Source organism: Micromys minutus, assembly GCF_963924665.1.
Source record: "Micromys minutus genome assembly, chromosome: 24".
NCBI classification, from domain to species: domain Eukaryota; kingdom Metazoa; phylum Chordata; class Mammalia; order Rodentia; family Muridae; genus Micromys; species Micromys minutus.
Window position 1 is genome coordinate 1,192,989 of NC_137959.1, and position 21,332 is coordinate 1,214,320.

The following is a 21,332-nucleotide window of genomic DNA, read 5'->3' on the forward strand; positions in this document are numbered from 1 at the left end:
AAATTCAGCTATACCACTCCTGGGCATATACCAAAAGACTCTCCAACATATAACAAGGGCACATGTCCAACCATGTTCATAGCAGCCCAGAAGTTGTAATGAACCCAGATGTCCTTCAATATGAGAATGGAAACAAAAATTTTGGTACATTTACACAATAGAGTACTACTCAGCTATTAGAAAAAAAATAACTGTGAAATTCCTAGGCAAATGGATGGAATTAGAATCAATTAACCTGAATGAGGTAACCCAGTCACAAAAAAAGACATGATATGTACTCACTGATAATGGGATACTAGCCCCAAAAGTTCTGAATCTCCAAGAAATATTTTATAGACCTTATGCAGCTCAAAAAAAAAGGAATGTCACAATGTGATATCTCAGTCCTTCTTAGAAGGGAGAACAAAATACTCTCAGGACAAAATACAGGGACAAATAGAGAAGTAGGGATTGAAGAAAAGCTCATTCAGAGACTTTACCTTATATGCAGCCACCAAACCCAAGCATTATTGCTGATACCAAGAAGTGCTTACTGGCACGAACCTGATATTTATTCCTCCTCAGAGGTTCTGTCAGAGTTAAACAGATACACTTGAGGATGCTTGCAGCTAACCATCAGACATCTAGGGAAAGGACTAAAGAAGCTGAAATGTCTTGCAACCTCATGGGAAGAACAACATTATCAAACAGCCAAACCCTCCGGAACTCCCAGAAACTAGAACACTAGCCAATGAATACACATGAAGAGTCCCACGGCTCCAGGTGCATATTTAGCAGAAGATGGCATTGTCTGACATCACTGGGAGAAGAAGCCTTTGGTCTAATGAAAGTGTGTTTCTCCAGTGTAGAGGAATTCCAAGGCACTGAGGAGGGGGTGATTTGGAGAGAGAGCACCTTCATGGAAACAAATGGATGTGAAGGGGGGGATGGCAGTAGGGGCAAAAGGAATAATATTTGAAATGTAAATACAGAGTATATCCAAAAGAAAAGAAGGTGGAATGTGATTGAGAAAGACACAAAATATATACCCCTGGCCTCTATAACAGTGTGTGCAGGCACATATACATAGATATCCAGACGCACACACACAAAGTATTGCTGTATTGAACCATATATGTACTCTTTCCTGATAACTTCTCAATTCATCACATTCATTTCCCCATCCTCACTTGCCAAAAGAGTGTTCCTACTTTTTCCAGTCACACAAAGGGCTCTGTCCTTAGCTTTATCACCTGTGTTCTGCCACTTGTCAAAATAGACTGTTTGGATATGACCTCTTTGGAGAGGCTTTCTTAGATCATTCCCTATGAAACAGTACCTCTCATCCCTCTCCACATCTAATATCTGCTTCATAATTCTCTGGAGTCATCCTCTACACTACCAGGTTACCTATCAGTTCACCAATTCTTAGTCTGTCACTTTTAATTTCAATAGCAGCATCAGAAAAAGTAGAACTTTATCTGTCCTGTTCTTGTAGTGGAAGGTTGATGCTACTCTAATTGCCCTGGTTGTGGTGTTGCACTTTTCTTGCTACCTTCGCTGATATTCTGTATTTTCTTAATTTTATATGCTTTAATCAGCTCAATGGTTGAGCCACTCCCAAACATAAACTTGGATAACACTTCCCCTCTGATCCTCTCTCTGATACTCCTGAGATTTCACTTACTAAAATCTATATTCCATCTTTGCTGCCCTAGAGGAAATTGGGGGTAGGGGGCTGAGACCACTCTTCCCTGGTGTGCTGGCTGGTTTTGTGTCAACTTGACACAATCTAGAGTTATCACAGAGAAAGGAGCCTCAGTTGAGGAAACACCTCCATGAGATCCAGCTGTAAGGCATTTTCTCAACTAGTGATCAAGCAGGGAGGGCCAAGCCCATTGTGGGTAGTGCCATCCCTGGGCTGGTAGACCTGGGTTCTATAAGAAAGGAGGCTGAGCAATCCAGGAGAAGCAAGCCAGTAATTAACATCCTTCCATGGTCTCTTCTGCATCAACTTCTGCTTTTTGACCTTCTTCAGTTCCAGTCTTAACTTCCTTTGGTGATAAACAGCAAACCTTTTCATATATATATATATGCAACCTTTCCAAATAATCTTGCTTCTTGGTCATGATGTTTGTGCAGAGATAAGAAACCCCGGCTAAGACACTTGGTCTTACATGATTGATAGGCTACCTTTTCTGATCTCTTAATTCTTTTCTAGCATGGCTATTCCTCTTCCTCCTCCTCTTCCTCCTCCTTTTCCTCCTACTCCTCCTTCTCATCCTTCTTTTCCTCCCTCTCTTCTTCTTCATCCCCTTGCCATGGAATCCTAAAGTACTGCCTCTGTCTCTCTACCCAATTATTGGCTGCCAGCAACTTCACTTGCCAATCAGAACCAACTGGAGGCAGGGACCCTCAGTGTCTTAGATATGGATTCAAGTGCAATTTTTGGAACCCAGTTCACATAATATAAGCATTAAATAAAATTCACAACAACCTGTTATGTTATTACTCTCTTCCAGTGTCTAGACAAAATACTTGACCTGGAATTTTCTGTATAAATTCTTTCTTAGAAAAGTTCAGTTTTTGCCCCAATTTCTCTCACAGCAGTTCATCTAATGTATGCTTATTCCTTCTTACTTTCATATTAATAACACTACTTGGTTTCCCAGAGTCTCTAAGAATGCCTTTCTACTACCAGGTAAAATCTAAGATCGATTCTTAGGGACAGTTGGCATAGAAGAAAGTAGCCAAAATAAAATTTGAAATCTAATGAGAAAGTAAAATAAAAAAAAACCTACCAGATATTTTAATTAGTCATAATAGAGTAGTTATGTATTCTCTGGTATTGTCATACATATGCACAATAAGAGATTTGGAAACACACCTTTTATGTACACAGATATGCATTACAAATACACTCTGGTATACCTGTACTTGTTAAACATGTGAACAACCCTTGTTTTTATGACCATTCCTTTAGGTAAATAGTGGTAAAACAGTCACATCTCAAAGTAGTGTTCATATTTTCTCTCATCTTCTTTACACACAAGCATAAAAGTACTCATATAAGATCACCAAATAATCTCACATCCAGAATCATATAAGCATCTACTAAAGATACTCTTACATTCCATAGCCCATCATTACAGCACAACATACCTGATAACACACACACACACACACACACACACACACACACACTTTAAAAACAAATCTAAAATGATGCATCCTGTTGTTATGGCAACAAAAGTCCTCCAACAGCCTAGAAGAGGCAAGGACACAGAGAGACAAAAACTCTAGTATTATTGCTCAGTAAGCAGGACCTTCTTTTTTGGTGTCTGGTGGAAGCTTGCACACACCCTACTGGGATTCCTAAAACCTCTTTCTCTTTAGGTTTACCTGGTTCTTCCCAGTACAAGTTTCAGTTTGCTTTCATTTGTGTGACCATTCTCTGTGCTTTAGACTTTTTGTCCTCAATCTCAAATTGAGCATGGCTGAGTCTACATTTATACACCCTTTCCCAATAGACTGGTTCAGAAACTTGTTTCAAATATCTTCAAATGTGAAAGACCCATGCTTCATGAAGCATTGCCCTCTAAGTGATTCCCTATCTCATCTTCAAGCCACAGTCTTCAAAAGAACCATCTGCATTTTTTGTTTCCACTACTCACCATAATTCAGTTGCTTCAGTCAAGATCTTCCTGGCTGAAAAAAATCACCACTGACCACTCTACTAAAAGGCAATGCATATATTGGCATCCTTAAGAATATTGATTTGGGTTTCTTTTGGTAGCAATTCCCTTTTTTATCTCTGGCTATATTTTTCCCACTGTTTTTGCAAGCTTGCCCATATTGGCCTCTTTACTCCATTGGACTTCCTGTCCACCTAAAGTACTGTCACATGTTATCTTTAGTAAATGCTAGATACCAAATCCAGGGTCTTGAGCATGCTGCTCAATTATTGTCCTACTGTGTGCCACATCTCCATCCATTGACAAGCTCAGTTATATGGATTTAACTACGTCCCAGTGCAAGTGTAAACTAAGTATTCAAATCTCTATCTACAATTCAGCATAGCTATTTCTTGTGCATTCAGCATCATGCTTTTCTATCTGAAGTATTAGCATGCTTCTATCTAATTAATCTAGGAACCTGGCCATTGCTGTGGACTTCTCCTCTCTTCTAGATCTAATTGGTATAAAGTCCTTGAAATTCTGTTTTCTGTCTCTAAAGTCTTTCGTTGGCAACTTTTCCATGTTATCTCCCACCTTCTTATTTACTTCATCTTATATCTAACTTTCTTGATCCATGTTTCATATTTTATTAAAACTTCCAATTATTGTTTTCAGTCACAGTGTTAATTTTTTACCCAGAGCACACTTTGGTAGCCTCTTGCTTTTCTCTTACAACATTGTCTCTGTCAGTCCAAACTCTACAGATAAACTATGATGCTTTCAGGTTGATCCAAGCCTCCATGACATTGCTTAGACCATCTGCAATTCCCTGGTTCCTTGGTCTATTGTGACTTCAGTTGATAATGCTCTTCTTTCTATCATTAACAACTGTATTAGTGACTCTGTTGCTGTGATGAAATATAACAGAGTCTTATTTTGGTTTCTGCTTCCAGAGGGGTAGAGTCCATCATAGCAGAGAAGGCAAGATACAACAGCATAAGGAATAAGCAGAGGGCAAGAATACAAAGTGGAGTGAGCTTATAAACACTCAAGACCCTCCTTCAATGATGTACTTTCTCTAGTAATACTGTGTCTCTCTCAGTTAACTGGGTATCACCAACTGGAAAACAAATGACCAAATAGATAAACCTATGGTAGAAAGAAGGCATTTATTATTTAAATCACTACAATGGTTCAAGAGCCACTGCTCTCTTTAAAGACTATTCTGACCTCATTCCTTTGTTCCCCTGTTGAGCAACCCTGAATGGGCTTTTAACACTATACCACCTGGGGGCCCTTAAATCAAATCTCCATACTAAGTCAGACAAGGTCACTGTGCCTGCCTCAGACACCACCATCTTACACTTGCATAGTACCTGCAAAGATCTTAGTTACTGTACACTAGTAACCTCCTAGGTATTGTGATAGATGAAATGCTAAAATTGTGAAGCACGTAGAAACATCAGACTTAAAGAAATTACTGCTCATTGGTAGTGTGTTATCTACAGTGTATCCAAAAAAGCATTGCTGTTGTCCAGCCTATGAACTGAATCCAAAAAAACCAAATTATTTGATGCATAGAGAGTTTCTCAAAATGCTGCAGGTTGACTGGTTTTTATTTCACCTAACACCTTCACGTGTTTACTATCTACCTGGTACTTAAATACAATTGTTTTTATGACCCCCTATTCAAATAAACTCAAGATTGGACATAGGGAAAAGTGAGAGAGGGTACTTCTTTACCCTATAGCAGTTATATGAGAAGATATTTCAAAGATGAACAGCTTAATTTTTAGGTATAATGCTTCATTTACTATCTATATAAAATTAAATAGTTTAACTCTAAATTATGGGTTTTGAATTTCTCCACTATAAACATGTGTACACTAGTTGTACACAATTCATTTTGTGGGTATAGTGGTTGAAAATGCAATTGTGTAGAAAGCATTAGCACAGTATACTCACCAAAGCTCACTATTACTCATTATTCACCATGCAGAGGAAATCATAGGATAAGGTCTTCAGTGTTTGAAAGAAAATTGCATGTTTGGGGGAAATATGGTACCACATGAAATGATTCAGAAGTGGGAAGAGGCATAGGTCAAAACTCATTGTTTTGTAATGTGTAATAGAGGGCTCAAAGTGTTACAGGCACCCATGTCCATGAACAGGGTGGTAGAGCGAATGAATTAACATACACTCTTGTGTTAATGTGTATGTATTACTACAACAAATCACCACAGACTGAATGATGCAAAGTCATAGAAATGTATCACCAGAAGTTTTGTGGGCTGACAAAACTCAAGAGATTCAGTGTCTGGTGAGGGTCTGACACATGGATCCTGTGTCATTCCCGCATTTTTAGTTAGTGGAAAAAGCGAAAGGGACAAATGATTCTACATAGTTCCCTCTGGCGTTTTGTTTCAAAATAGCATTAAATTCATTGACTGTTGTGGTAAGTATCAAAAAAGAGATTAGTGGCTACCAATTCCCATGCATTCTCACTCCAGCTGGGAGCTGTGCTCTCCGGCAGTCTCTCTGCATGCTTTCACACAATGTTCCCTCGGCAGGTTGTTACCATGCAACACACACACACACACACACACACACACACACACACACACACACATCACATCACATCACATCACATCACATCACATTCTGCCGGTCCCATGCAGTCTCACTCCATGTGGGAAACAGCCAGATCTGCACGCTCCAGCTGCCTTTCAGCCATGCCACTTTCACACTATCCCCTGTAGTGTGGTAAAATCAAAGTTCCAGAAACTTGTAATTTGACAATTAAATGTATATGTTAAAATTTTAGTCCACTATATATCCACACAAAAAAATTCACTGCTAATTAATAAAGATATAAAGACTCAAGGAGATGTCTGCCCACCTAGACAAGATAAAATTGATCTAGTTCACCTAGATTTGAACCATCCTCCTCCACCATCTCCATCTTGATTCTCCTGTGATCCTCCTCTCATTTTCCTAGCTTTTCTCCACCTATCCTTTCTTCTCATTCAGTGATAGACTGCACCCACCTTGCTGCATAATAACATCATCCTACAATTGACATAGCCTCTCAGATCCCCATATTCTGATTTATCTTGTGAGTTGAGCTTTGGAAGGTATATAAAGCAATCCTTGAGGCTTCCATGGGCTGTAGTGTCTGCCTGTCACCTGTTCTGAAAGAAATGAAGTCTTCATTTCATGGTTAATAGTTTATGCAAGTTCTCTATACCAGGAACTGTAAACAAAATACTGATATGTATTTGATATGTTTGATATTTGATATGGTCCATTTTAGACCATGAGAGTAAATGCCTCTTAGCTGTTCTGGGTAATAGACTGGGTGGCAAGGATATGGGCAGACATCTTCCTGGAGTGAGGAGCATAGGTAACAGTGGAAGAGTAACTCGAGAGTAAAAGGTTTGATGTGTCCAGAGCTTTAGTAGAAGTGAATCTGGTAGCTTTATTACACAGTGTGGTTCCTCACAACAAAAGTGGGTATTTTAGCTAAAAAGTGAGGCAGGTAAAAAGCTAACTAAGCGGCTGAATTTAAAAAACAAAAAAAAAAAAAAGGTTCTCTGAAAAAAAGGAGTAGCTGCAACAGGAGTCCCAGTGTGAAACCAAGTTTGGTGGATTTGAATCTTGGAGCTACATGGGTGAAGGAAAGAGGGAGTAAGTAACAGGGCAACAGGTGTAATATCAACTAGAGTACAAAGGCCTAGAGGATCCTTGGGAAGTCACTAGCTGTCACAGCAGAGGAACAAAGAGTAAGGACAGGCTTCTGAGCCTGCAGAGGCTCCCAGGAGTGGGGTTCTATGGTTCTGTGCAGAAACTTGCCTGTGAGTGTCAAAAGCCATGATTCACAAAGAAGCAGAAGAGATGCTGTTAGAGGAGGGTAATAATGCCCTCCAGAAGTAGGTAGAGCTCACCAAGAAAATAAAGGTAAAGGAAGGCTGATTGGTGAACGTGCAGGGTCCAATGAGGTGTGTCAGATTCAACTGCACCCATTGTACCCAGACCTTGCTTTGCTTTCATTTCTCCTATAATGGAATCATTTATTTACTTATAAAAAAACAATATCTAAAGTCACAATAATGTTATGGCATATAATCTATTTATGAAACCTAGTAGGAGAAAGGCCGTGTTATAAACACTGTACTTACATTAATTCTTTGCAATTCTACCGCCACTTAATCAGATGATCAAGAAAGCAAGATGATGTTGGGACTTGTATAACTAAGGTCACTATTAGGTGACAAAGTCAATGTTTTTACTTGGATTGTGTAACTCCAAGCCTGTACTATTTCCTACTACTCTAACTAAACTATAAATTTGAGAATGTTTTGCCTGCCACTGGATAATTCTTCATTGCAGACACTCTTTTCAACTTCATGCTATCCAGAGCTTCTGTAAGTCGATTAGAGTCAGACAAGGCTGCTGAGGATTTAAGGATTGGAGAGCCCTCTTGCATACAGTCATGATACAAGAATGTCATTAGGAATGTCTTTACATTTTAGTAACTATTTTGTTTTCAAGTCCCTGGATGTTTACAATTTCATAATCTGTATTCTTTTCAGTGTTTTTCCCTCTTTTCAAAGAGACACCTCATCGCTTAGAATGTGGAAACAAGATCAGACATTCTAATTACAAAATAAGAAAAATGTTTTATTTGAGCTTACATTTCCAGAGAGGTAAGAGTCCATCAGGGCAGAAATGTGTGGCAGCAGGCAGCAAACATAGTGAGGGGGTGGAAGCCACAGGATCGCATATTTACCAGGAAACTGAGAAAGGGAACAGAAAGTGGAACAAAGTTTGGACTCTCAAACCAGGCCCCAGGTGATGTACTTCTTTCAGCAAGGTTGTACCACCTCTCCAAAGTGACACCAACTGGAGACCAAGTATTTAAATACCTGAGCCCGTTAGGGGAGATTCTTATTCAAACCTCCAAATCTAATGTATAAATGTATACTGGCACTTTTCAGATTTCTTTAAGAAAGACTTTCTTCCAAATCTCAAATCACAAATACCTCTAGAGAATGTTAAGGCCCTGGAGTTGTATTATACACATCACACAGTAATTACAGTCTTTAAGTTTGTAAATTGATTGCTAATAACATAGAAATTACACAAGAAACCTTTGGTTGGAGTTAAATTTATAAAGCAAATTTAAGCACTTGATCTTAAGCTTGTACCATTTGAGGTAATCAATGATAACCAGGAACTGCATATGTGGGGAAAAGGAATTTGATTCTTTTGCTCTAGAGGTGGCTTATTTCAATTTGGAAGTCTTTAAAAAGAAAGGAGGACTGATGGTTGTGATTATAGTAGCATGTGGTGTGTGTGTGTGTGTGTGTGTGTGTGTGTGTGTGTGTGTGTCTGTCTGTCTGTGTGTGTGTGTGTGTGTGTATGCACTTGCATGCATTCGGTGCCCTATGGAATTTGAAGTTATCATCCTGACTGAGGTGTTATTCATATTTGTATATGTTTAGTGCTAACCATTTGTAATTTGCCTTCTGTATATGCTGGTGAGTCACATGTCTGGAATATCCACAACAGCATCACTTTAACAGAAAGACTTGCACAATGACAGCAGTAGTTTACATCACTGGGAAGTTCCACAATACTCCAATCACGAGATAATTCTCTTTTCTTCGGTGGTACTTGTCTTGTTCATGCTGAGCAGTATCCCTAAGTTTACACATTACATGCTACATCCACCAATTTCACTGTGAACACATTTTTAGATGTTTCTGACTAATCTGAATGAAAGAAAGAAAATCCCAATTAAGAACATTAGCTGTAATCATTGTCTGATTAGCAATTTCTACTGTTTGGCTTTATGTCACACACTATTTGGGGGTGGGGGATGTCTTCTAGCTAAACATATGAGTGGTGTGTCAGGTTCATTAGCTGAGTTCCACCAGAATGAAATTCCGTAGAGGTGGACTTGCCTTTCAGCCTTTTTTCCTGTATCTCAGGGACCTCAGAGTAGAAAATCCATTAGTATTTTTTGCTCAAAAGAAAAAAAATCTAAAAAAATCCCAAATCTATAATTTAATTGATTAGAGGGACATTCATGCTTCTCATAACCATGGGGAAACTATTGAATCTGTTTCTGCCTCCATATTCCCATCCACACAGTGGGATTGCTAACAAATATGGCTTCATTCATTTGCTACATGACTAATCTTTGGAAGAGTTTGTATTGTGTTATTACATGGCTATTAATAATATGCTCCACTCCCAGAAAATACCCTTGCTTTAAAGACTACTTGAGCTGGAGTACTAATGTCTGTGCAGCATCTAGAAATATGAGGGCCACAGCACACCATAATCCAGGTACCCTGATACAAATACCTCATAGTTTTCCCACTGGGTGGTACAGCAGCTGCCTTGTAGATGACAATCACCTTGATACTTTCTGGGCTCCAGTCTTGACTCCCCATCTCCCAACAAGTCAGATTCATTCTTTCTCAACATCAAGATATTCAACTTGCTAATTTTTTAACTGAAAATATTCTTACTTTCTGTTACCTGCCCAGATTCTATTTTCCATAGAAATTAATACTAATGTCAAACATTTCACACACTTTGGCTTCCTTATATCTACATGGCTTCAGCTTCTAGGAAGCTGGAAGTTCATGCTACAGTAAATTGTGTATGCATTTCTCTCAGTGCTAATCTCCCTGAGTCAGAGCTTACGTTAGGTAACAATTAATTTGTTGTATGAACTAATTCATTTGTTAACATCAGACCTTTCCTCTAATAACATCTATGCACTTAAGATATAGCTTTCTCATCATGTCAAGTGAAAATGTAGTGATAAATGTATCATATTTCCTTAGTAGGTGTGCAGGTGTCTACTAGATCTTCTATTTGGCTGAAGAGGTATATTTCTTTTAAGAATGGCAAAGTTTCTTATGCTTTCTAATATTACAAGGCTGACATGCTTCTCCTTATTTCTGTTCTCACATATATCAACAGACACTAATTTAATAACCACTGGTATCATCAGGTAAGAGAGGCCCCTTCTAAACCTAGCTCTTATTAGTTCATCTGGGTTTAAAATGAGTAGTGGAAGGCAACCTCAATTCTCCCTAATCATCCTTGAAGGGTAAGATTCTGAAAACAAATGAAAGATAATTTTGTCTTAATGGGGCTTCATTTTCATATTGCTTGGATAGAAAGCAATTCCAAGAAGAAGAAAAAGAAAAAAAAATCCTGCAGTGTGTCCTAAATGGTTAATGATCCTCAGAAAGCAATCTGTCCAGCATGAGAAGATTTTGTTTGCAATCTGACAGCTGATCTATAATCAGGTTCTGCTTGGCTACTATCCTGAGTCCCTGCATGGAACTCAGTAAACACCCCATGGATGGAAAAGCCCAAACCTGTTATTACAAACATTTTTGATTTTACCAAATCCTCTGAACAAACTGGGGTGTGCAGATGCCTGCCAGATGTTCTATTTGACTGGAGAGGCATACCTCCTCAAAGGACAACAACAATTCTGCTTCCTAAGATTAGAGGGATAGCACACTGCTCCTTATTTCTGTTCTTGTATATATCGGCAGACACTAATTTAATAACTACTATCTTGGAAAGATAAACAGCATCATTTCTGCCCCAAGCTCAAACTTGATGTAGGATGAGGTGGGATTCAGTAGATGATTGTAATATGGGTAGTTCCTTTTTCTACAGTTTGTTTAAGTTATAACTGACTAAACTTAAGAGTCCTTTATGTGATATATATATATATATATATATATATATATATATATATATATATATATATATATCTACATATATATACATATATATGTGTGTGTGTGTGTGTGTGTGAGTGTATGTGTGCGCACACGCTTTGTCAAATATATGATTCACAATATTTATGTGCCCTCAGTCACTGCTCTCTCTCCTGCCTTGACAAGTAAGTTTTAAAGTGAAGAAACTAATTTTAATGTAGTTCAGTACATCAATATTTCATTTTATTTTACTGTGATGTAAACTTTTGTCTAAGATATTTTGCTCTGCTATAAATAAGGTGGGTGTTTATTTTCCTCTGTAATTTTGTATTTACAGATTTTACATTTATGAATTTTTAAATATTCTTATTTCTTTTTCTTTTATTGAAAATAGATTATTTTCTCACACATTATATTCTGATTACAGTATTTTCATTCTTCTCAGTAACTCCTCCTTACCCATACAGTTCCACTCCCTTTCTCTCTCTCATTTGAAAAGAACAGGCTTCTAAGAGATAACAACAAAATGTATCAAAAAATATATAATAAGGTAGAACAAAAATTATCATACTGAACTTGAATGAGGCAAACCAAAAGAAGGGGAAAAGGCACAGAGACAAGACTCAGAGAACTACTCAGACCCTGGGGAATCCTGTAAAAACACTAAACTGAAAGCCAGAGTATATACACAGAGGGTCTGCTGCTTTGGTCTCTGAATTCATGTGAGCTCTGTTCCATTTATGTAGATGGCCTTGTTCTGGTGTCCTCTGTCCTTCTGGACTTTACATGTTTTCTTTTGTCTCTTCCATGGTGGCTCATAAGCTCTGACAGAAGGGATTTGATCTAGGCATCCCATTTAGACTTAAGTGTTCCAAATGTTCTAAAAACCCTAACTCTATGTCTCCATCTCTGTCTCTGTCTCTGTCTCCCCCCTCTCTCTTTCTCTCGCTCTCTCCCTCTCTTGCTTTTTTTTCTCTCTGTGGGTTTGTATTTATTCCCATCTGCTATAGGATGAAGCTTCTTTGATAATGGCTGAATAAAGCACTGAAGTATTATTATAACAAAATAGCACTAGGAATCATCTTACCACTGCATCTTAAAACTAATTTTATTGGTTATATGTTATCCATTTTCCCGGATTTCCCTCCATCTCCCCTAGCTCATTGCCCCCTCCCTGTTTCTATGAGGGTGTTCCCCCACCCACCCACTCCCACCTCCCTGCCCTTATATTCCTCTACACTGTGCAATCAAGCCTTGACAGAACCAAGGGCTTCTCCTCCCATTGATGTCCAACAAGGCCATCCTCTGCTACATGTGCAGCTGGAGCCATAAGGCCTTCCTTATGTACTCTTTGGATAATGGTTTAGTCCCTGGGAGCTCTGACTTGTTGGTATTGTTGTTCTTATAAGGTTGCAAACCCTTCAACTCTCTTCATTTTTTTCTCTAACTCCTCCATTAAGGACTCTGTTCATAGTTCTATGGTTGGCTGAGAGCATCTGGCTCTTTATTTGTCATGCTCTGGCAGAGACTCTGAAGAGACAGTTATATCAGGCACCTGTCAACATTCACTTCTTGTCATCAGCAATATTGTTTGGGTTTGGTGTCTGAATATGGACTGGAATCACTACTTTCTTTTTGTAAGACTGGTAGTATTTGATTTTACCTTAGAACCCTGAGATATCTAGTCTCTGGCAGTTGGTCACCTAAGCAGTGTCAGATATGGGTTCCATATTGTGGAATGGAGCATAAATCAAATCATACATTGGTTGGTGACTTGCACATACTTTGTTCCACCACTGACCTACCACATCTTGTAGGCATGACATATAGTAGAGCAAAGGTTTTATGGCTCTGTTATTGTATGTTTCTTTTTTGGTAGCCTGCAGAGTACCTTCCCTACCAAAGACACTAAAATATAGTGATGGAGGTTCTACGCAGGCATCATATCAATCTGTCCATGGTCAATGAGCTATATAGGTGTTGTCTTCAATAATGCTACCAAGCTGTCAGGTTATGGAAAACAACCTACCAACAGCCAGGGTTGTTTGGAAATTTCCATTAAACCCTTTTGGGCAATAAATAATTATATGTAACCTGGTCCAAATACTGGAAGCTTTCTTTGGACTCTGCCTCTCTCATTATTTAGAGAATTCGTTAGTATCATCTTCATTTATTTTAGGAACTTCCCATACCACCTGTCATATGCCCCTCCCCTCTAGCTGTCTCTCCTCACATTTTCTACTCCTCCCCACACAATCCACCAGTAACACTTCTCTATTCCTACCCATCCCTCATCTACCCACTAAATCTCTTCTATTTTCCCCTCCAAGGGAGATCCATGTATCCCCCATTAGCTACTTTTTATGCCTAACCTCTCTTGGTCTATAGATTGTAGTTTGACTATCATTTACTGAATAGCTAATATCTACATACAAGTAAATGCATATCATATTTACCTGGATCCAGGTTATCTCACTCACCATAATTTGTTCTCTTTCCATTCATTAATCTGTGAATTTCATACTGTCATTTTGAAAGCTGAATAACACTTTACTGTGCAAATGTACTACATTTTATTTATCCATTCTTTTCTGTTGAGGGACATATAGTTAAGCATTGACTTAGGGCTACTGTGAATAGAGTATCAGTGAATATGGTTAATCAAATCCCCTTGTGGTAGGGTGAAGTATTCTTTGGGTATATGCCTAAGAGTAGCATAGTTGGGTCTTGAGGCCTATTAATCGACACACTGATTTTTATAATTGTATACATAGTGATTGTACTGCCACTAACAGTGAGTGAGTATTTTCCTTATTCCACATTCTTGCTAGTATGGTCTGTTGGTTGTTTTATTGATATTAGCATTCTAACAGTTGCAGTATAAAATCTCAAAGTAATTTTAATTTACATTTCCCTGGTAGCTAAGGATGCTGCAGTTTTCTTTAAAAGTTTCTCAGCCATTGAGTTTCTTCTATTGGGAATTCTCCATTTAGATGTGTTGCCCAGTTGTAATTTGATTATTTGGTCTTTTGGTATCTCATTGCTTGAGTTTCTTTATATATATATTGGATACTTGTCCTGTATAAAATGTGAAGATGAAAAAATCTTTTCCTATTCTGCAGGCTGTCATTTTGTCTTGATAATGTCATTTTGCCTTACAGAAGTTTTTCAGATTCATGGGGTCTTATTTTTTTATTGTTTATGTTAGTGAATGAACAAATCATGTTCTATTCAGAAAATCAATTTTATAAGAAACAAAGTATTGCTGAAATTTTGTATATAGACACATAGATAGATGTTAGAAAGAGAGGAACATAGATACATAATTAATACATAGATGTATAAATATAATTGCTTCTATGTTGTTTAAAAACTATACTTCATATAGTGAGCTGTTTTTTTTTACCTGTTTTGAAAACTGAGAACATAAATTTGATGTCAAATCAATGCTGACCCTTGATCTGTATTTAAACCACAATTACACTGTATTGACTTCTGTAAACTTAGAAACTGTCTTTAAATTAGGTAGTTCAGATCATTTGTAGTTTTTTAATTTTGTTTTGGCAATTTGGGGTTATTCCTTTAGTTATGTGCAAATTAAAATTGTCTCATTGATTTCCAAAAGAAAACAATGCTGGGTTATTATCTGGAAATGTTGGATCTGTAGATAGACTCAAGAGAATGTTAAAACACTTTGAGTTGTGCAGTTTTTTAATTTGCAATCATTACACATTGACATAATATATAGATTTTTCTCTACTCTATTGGTAGTGTTTTATGTAGACATTGTAGAATGACAGAATATTCCTGGAAATTTCTGGAAGGACACAACTCATTTATTCAACCCAGAAAGGAAGCTCATGACAATCCAAAGTTCAGAGAGCATCAAATTCAACTCCATGAAACAACAACTTTTATTGATATTACTTAACAAGATTATGAATTACAGGTTATTTACGAGAGCAGAAATAATTAAAGATTGGTGAATCACCTAACTGTGTAAGTTAGCAGCTCAACAGGATGGAGTGTAATTTCCAGAAACTCGGCTGATCAGTCTTTGTTTCTTTTAGATAACTCATCTGGTCTCTGCATCTTTTAGGCTGTTTTTGTTTTTGTTTCGTTTGGTTTTTCTGAGTGACTTTACAGCCTTCGGCCTTGGAAAAGAAATTTGGCAGTAGAAAATCACATACATCATAGTAAACAAGAAACAGAAATCAATGGAAGATAGTCTACAGAAATGGCATACTCTTCAGCTATATATTCCTTCTGACACTTGCTTTGATGTAACACCCACCTCCTAATCAGTCCCTCCATGGATTTACCCATGAATGGAATCAGTGTCCTTCAGAGCCTCTGAACCATCAGCAGTATAATCAGATAAGTATCAAGTTCTCAGACATGAGCCCTTTTTGGAGATATTTCACATCCAAACCATAGGAATCATCTTCACTTGCAAATGTTTATAGTAAGCCAGTTCATATCTTTAATTTAGTCTGAAAATTTAATTCCTCTCTTTCATGTGCTGGCTTACCTATTACTGCAAATATAGTGTCTAAAGGCAATACAGCTATTCACTCTCAGTCTTGGGGGTCAGAAGTTCAAAGAAAATGTTTATGGGCCATCATCAAATGGCAACAGAGCCAGTTCCTGAGGGTAAGGTCTTCCTTATGTCAAAGTCTGGCTTCTGAGACTGTCAGAACTCTTTTACTCATGGCCAAATTATCCCAATCTCAGCTTCTTAGTCAAATCATCTTTTTGTTCTGGCTACCACACCACTAAAATTAAGATCATTAAAGATTCATCAAACCCATCTATGGTAATCTCCCAATCTCAAGATTTTCACATGTATAGTCTTTTACTTTTCCATATAAGGTTACACAGTTTCTAAAGTTTACTACAGGAGCCCTTTGAAAGCCAATTCAGCCTATTATTCTGGACAATACAGTGAATCTGTACATTTTGGGGATTAGAACATAAACAGACTTAGGGGTTTATAATTATTTTTCTTTAAAGGTGTGTGTGTATGTGTATGTGTGTGTGTGCACGCGCATGCACGTGTGTGTGCGCACCATGCACAGGTGACCACAGAGGCTGAAAGAAGCTGTCTGATTTTCTAGATCTGGACTTATAAACCACTTGGTGTGGATGCTGAGAATTGAACTTGGTACCTGACCTCTGTAAAACCAGCAAATGCTCTTAAGTGCTGAACCACCTCATTAGCCTCTCCAAACCTCTATTTGCCATATTTCTCTTCAATGATTGTTCTAGAAGTATTCTCACATAGATATTTGAATTTCTGTATCTATTTTTTTTAACTTCTTAACTCTTGTCCCATACTACCTGTCTTACCACTTGACATTTCTAGGCTAATTACTTTGTTCACCCTTTCAGCTCATTAGCTGACTCTTCAGCTATTTTTATTCTACTATTTATCTATTAATATATAGGATATTTTTTATCCTAATTATTCTTCTTCTTAGTTCCAGAAATACAGTTTTAGTTCAGAGCAGACAGTGTCGTATTACCCTGGAGATATTTTTCCTAAAATATAATTTTGAAGGGTCTACATTTTTTTTGTATAATCCAGCCTGATGCTTCTTTAAAGAACTAGACCGAAAAATAGTTAAAGGTGAAGCAAACCATTTTAGACCAAATACAAGACTTTGCCTTCTTGTTGTAAACAATTAGTCTTTGAAATAACTTCTCTGATTATTTTTCAATATTTCTCTTCAATTCTCTGCTTCTCTGGAGATTTCATGTGGAAACAACTTTAACTTTTCAAAGTTATGTCTTTATTTCTCCTACATAGCAACCACCTTTTCTATCTTTCTTCCTTGTTTTCTGTCTTTCTGCTTTCTTTTTCTTCCTTTCAGTTTTCCCTTTCCCCTTTTCTTTTGTCTTTCTCCTTGTTTCCTTCCTGCTTTTCCACCTTTCTTTCACTCCCAATTGTTTTTGTAAACTAATTTATGTATCAACTTTATATCTAATACTAGCCTCTTTACTCATTCCTCCATTTCCCCTCTTTTTTCTCCTCTGAAATGGGTACACACTGTGGGTATCATACTTCTACCCCAACCTCAGCATGTTAGTCACTGCAAGACTAGGTACATCCTCTTTCACTGAGGCCAGACAAAGCATCCCAGTTAGTGGAATGGGATCCTCATTCAGGCAACAACTGAAGGGACAGCCCCTGCATGAAGACCAAGCTGTTCATCTGCTACACATATACCCTTTCTCCCATTTCTCATTCCTTAATCTTTCCTTCCTTTTCATTTTATTTTCCTTCTGGTGTCTGATTCCTACTTTGTTTCTCACTTCCTTTCTACCTGGTCTTTGTAACATTGCTGTGTTTCTAATAATTTATAACCATAAGTACACTAACTGGTTGTGTTAATCTTTAACAATAACAGACATCAGACTGCTTTAAGGAGATCAAACACTTTCCATTCCTAACTAGTGCAGGAGACCTAACCTTTTCCATGTTCCCACAATGTTTAGTGTTAATGAGTTCTCTAAATTATGTTTACCTGGTTTTAAACATTGTCTACATCTCTAAAATTTAAAAAATAAAGCAAATGTTATTGTCATTTTGATTCTGTCCATAAATTAACACTTTATTGGCTAATAGCTCTTTTTGGTGCTAAGAACTCCCTCATCTTTTATTTATTTTTTTATTGATTAAATATGGTTTTTGACAACTCAGACATTTATGAAATACATTCTGTTTATTCCTTATTTTCTGTACTGTTTCTTATTTTCCTCTAACCTCTATCACTGCCTCTTTTCTACACTTCTCTTTGATATTCTCATGTCTTATTTATTTATTTATTTATTTATTTATTTGTTTGTTTGTTTGTTTCATTTTGTGAGCCACTGATTTGAACCAGGCCTGTCTGTTTGTTTATGGATTCGGAATAGTCACTGGAGCCTGGTACTATGTAACACCTGAAAATTATTATCCCTCTCAAATAATCTACCAGTACCCAATAGATCAGAAGGGAAGGGAAAATCTCAGTGAGCTCCTCTTAATCCATGATTGGCTATCAATACCCCCAGTCTCCTACAAGACAATTGCTATTACTTCTTGGAGACCACACTTAGAGTGGCCAAGTCAAGGCCCTAAAGACAAGTATTGGAGCTGTTCCAGTCCTTCCAATATCTCCTCTGTGGTGGCTTCATTAGTTTTATACCCTAAGCACCCTTGAGTCCAGGCTTCCATGGCAGTTCACTTGCAACCTAAGACCAATGTTTCTCAAATTATTTCATAAAATTGAAAAAAGGGAATGATTGTTATACTACTCATTTAAAAAATGTAAAGCAGAAATCACACACTCTAGTGAAGTCTGTCTATTCAATAAATAGTGCTGAAAACAGTTTTATCCATGTGGAGAATGAAACTTTTCTCTCAAGATACATAAAACCCAACTCCTTGTGAGTCAGGAAACTTCAATATAAAATTTGAAAATCAGAAATTTCTAGAAAATAAAGGTAGGAAATCCTCTACCTTAAGATACAGGTAGTGATAAGGACTTTCTTAATAGAATATGGTTACTACAAAAGTGAGGCCAGCAGTTAAGTTAGGACTTTATGAAGTGAAAAGGTTTCTATGCAGCAAAAAAAGCCATCAATCAAGTGACTAGGCAGCCCAGAGAATGGGAGAAAGTATTTTCTACATGCATGAAACAAAGAATTAAAAGTCGGTGTTGCTACCATCTCCAACCAGCAGAAAAAGAGCAACAACATGGCATTCTTCTCAAGAATTTATTCAGGAACCTTACAGCATGACAGTGAAAATCTTTCTGTCCCCTGTCTATCTCTCTTTCTGCTTCTTTTTTTTTCCCTTTCAGTTTCTCTTTCTCTTTCTCTCTGCCTCCAAGCGCAGTCCTATTATCCTGATCTCGCATCATGGGTGCACCTGCACAACTTGCACGGTTGGAGTGGCTAATCTCGGGGGCTGGAGGAAGTCAGGTGCTAGTCACAAGACAAGCCGGAGTCCCAAGCATCATCTTGGGACTGCCGCCACACCTGCTCTCCACATCTCCCCCTTCTTTTTAATTTTGGCCAAGAGAATGTCTGCCTTAGGTTGCCCCCTGTGGCAGTGCCACTTACCCGGCATTGGGCAACGAACTGCATTGGTTCGATTCCTGTCTTAGATTGGTGACACACCCAGGGAGTCTTACCCGTCACTGACTACTTCTCTAGCATGCCAAGCCACACTTGAGAAGACTGCCAGTCTCCACCATTGCCTGTATCATTAAGGCTTGAATTCTGTGCTGTCAAAATTGTATATGGCACATGCACGAGAATGCCAGGACTCTTATGAGGACCAAGCAAAGGGCTAATCTAGCTAGTCCAGCCCACTCTTTCAGCCTTGAGGTGGTGGTAATGATCCAAAATCTCTTTTAGGCCTGAATAAGGTCATAACTGGTGGGGCCTGTAAAGGCCAGGGGACAAAGTGGAACATTCTAGTCTCCAGAGCCAAATGATGTGGGGATTCATTCCAACACATGCTATAAAAAAATTATCATTACTACAATTTAAAATCCTATCCTCAGAATGATTATACAATTGAATGCAATTAATATTCTGGGAAATATTGGTAATCATCTGAAAACATAATAACCTTTTAAGGGAGAATATTGTATCCCCAAGGGGTGCAATATCCTCATTCCAGAGTAAGAAAGGCAATTGCAAGGAGGTATTAGCTGCAAAGAATCTAGGGAAAACATGTGCTGAGTGCGTGAGAGGCAAAGGCTTAGTTGAACTGATAGGAGCCCCCATTGCAGATCTTCAGTCTTCACAACCAGGAGCATCAACAGCATAAGGCTCATCCACAGGAGCACTCTCCGTTGCTCCGCTCATCCTGGACCACTCTGGTCAACCTTTCTGGGACCCACAGTGGCTGTCGATGTTCCTGACGAAACACACAAACAGACCCTCTCGCCCAAACCAACACAGGATTGGGATCCTGCCATTTGCCAGACAAGACATCTTTCCACATAACCAGGCCTTTGGGAGAAACATCTGGATTGGCATGATGCTCAGCAGTGACCCACCTATGCTTGTCTTCATTTAAAAAATGTAAGGTAAAAAGAGCAATAGCCAGTCTCTCCCTAGGCTAAGAACCTGCGGAGGCAATTCCCCCCTTTTGTTTAACTAGACACTCTTTAGGGTGTGGTGAGCATGCTCAATGATTCCTTGTCCTGGAGGATTAAATGGCAATCTGTGAGTTACTCAAATACCCATCATTTTGCAGAAGGACACAAAAGAAGCAGAAGTATAGGCAGGCCCATTATCTGTTTTTAATTCTTTGGGCTGCTCCCAGGTGCTCCATGCTTCAAAACAATGTGCAATTACATGATGTGCCTTTTCCTCTGTATGTAGAGATGCAAAAATGATCCCAGAGGCTGTATCAGTAGAAACATGGAGATACTTTAATTTTCCAGATTCAAAGAAATAAGTGACATCCATTTGCCAGAGGTGTAGAGTGTGCAACCCACGTGGGTTAACCCCAAACCCAATCTGGGGTAGCATAGGAGCACACTTCTGACACCCTTTTACAATATTCTGTGCCTCATTGTGCGTGATCTTAAAGTGTGAGGACAAGGTCTTGGAATTAACATGGAACTGTGAATGAAATTCTTGAGCCAATGAAATAGGTGATGTATCGAAAAAAGTCAAGCAAGCCTTAGTGGCTTTACCTGCATTTATCATTTCCCTCTGCTAGGGGACCAGGTAAGTTAGTATGGGCATGGATATGCTATACAAAAAAGGGCAGGCAACATTCTATTTAAAATCAAGTCACCCAAGGTATCAACAAGATGTCCAATAGTAGATTTTGAATTGATTTTACCCACTACTTCCAAGTAGAGCATCATGTTAACTGCATACTGGCTATCAGAAATCAAGTTAAAAGGAC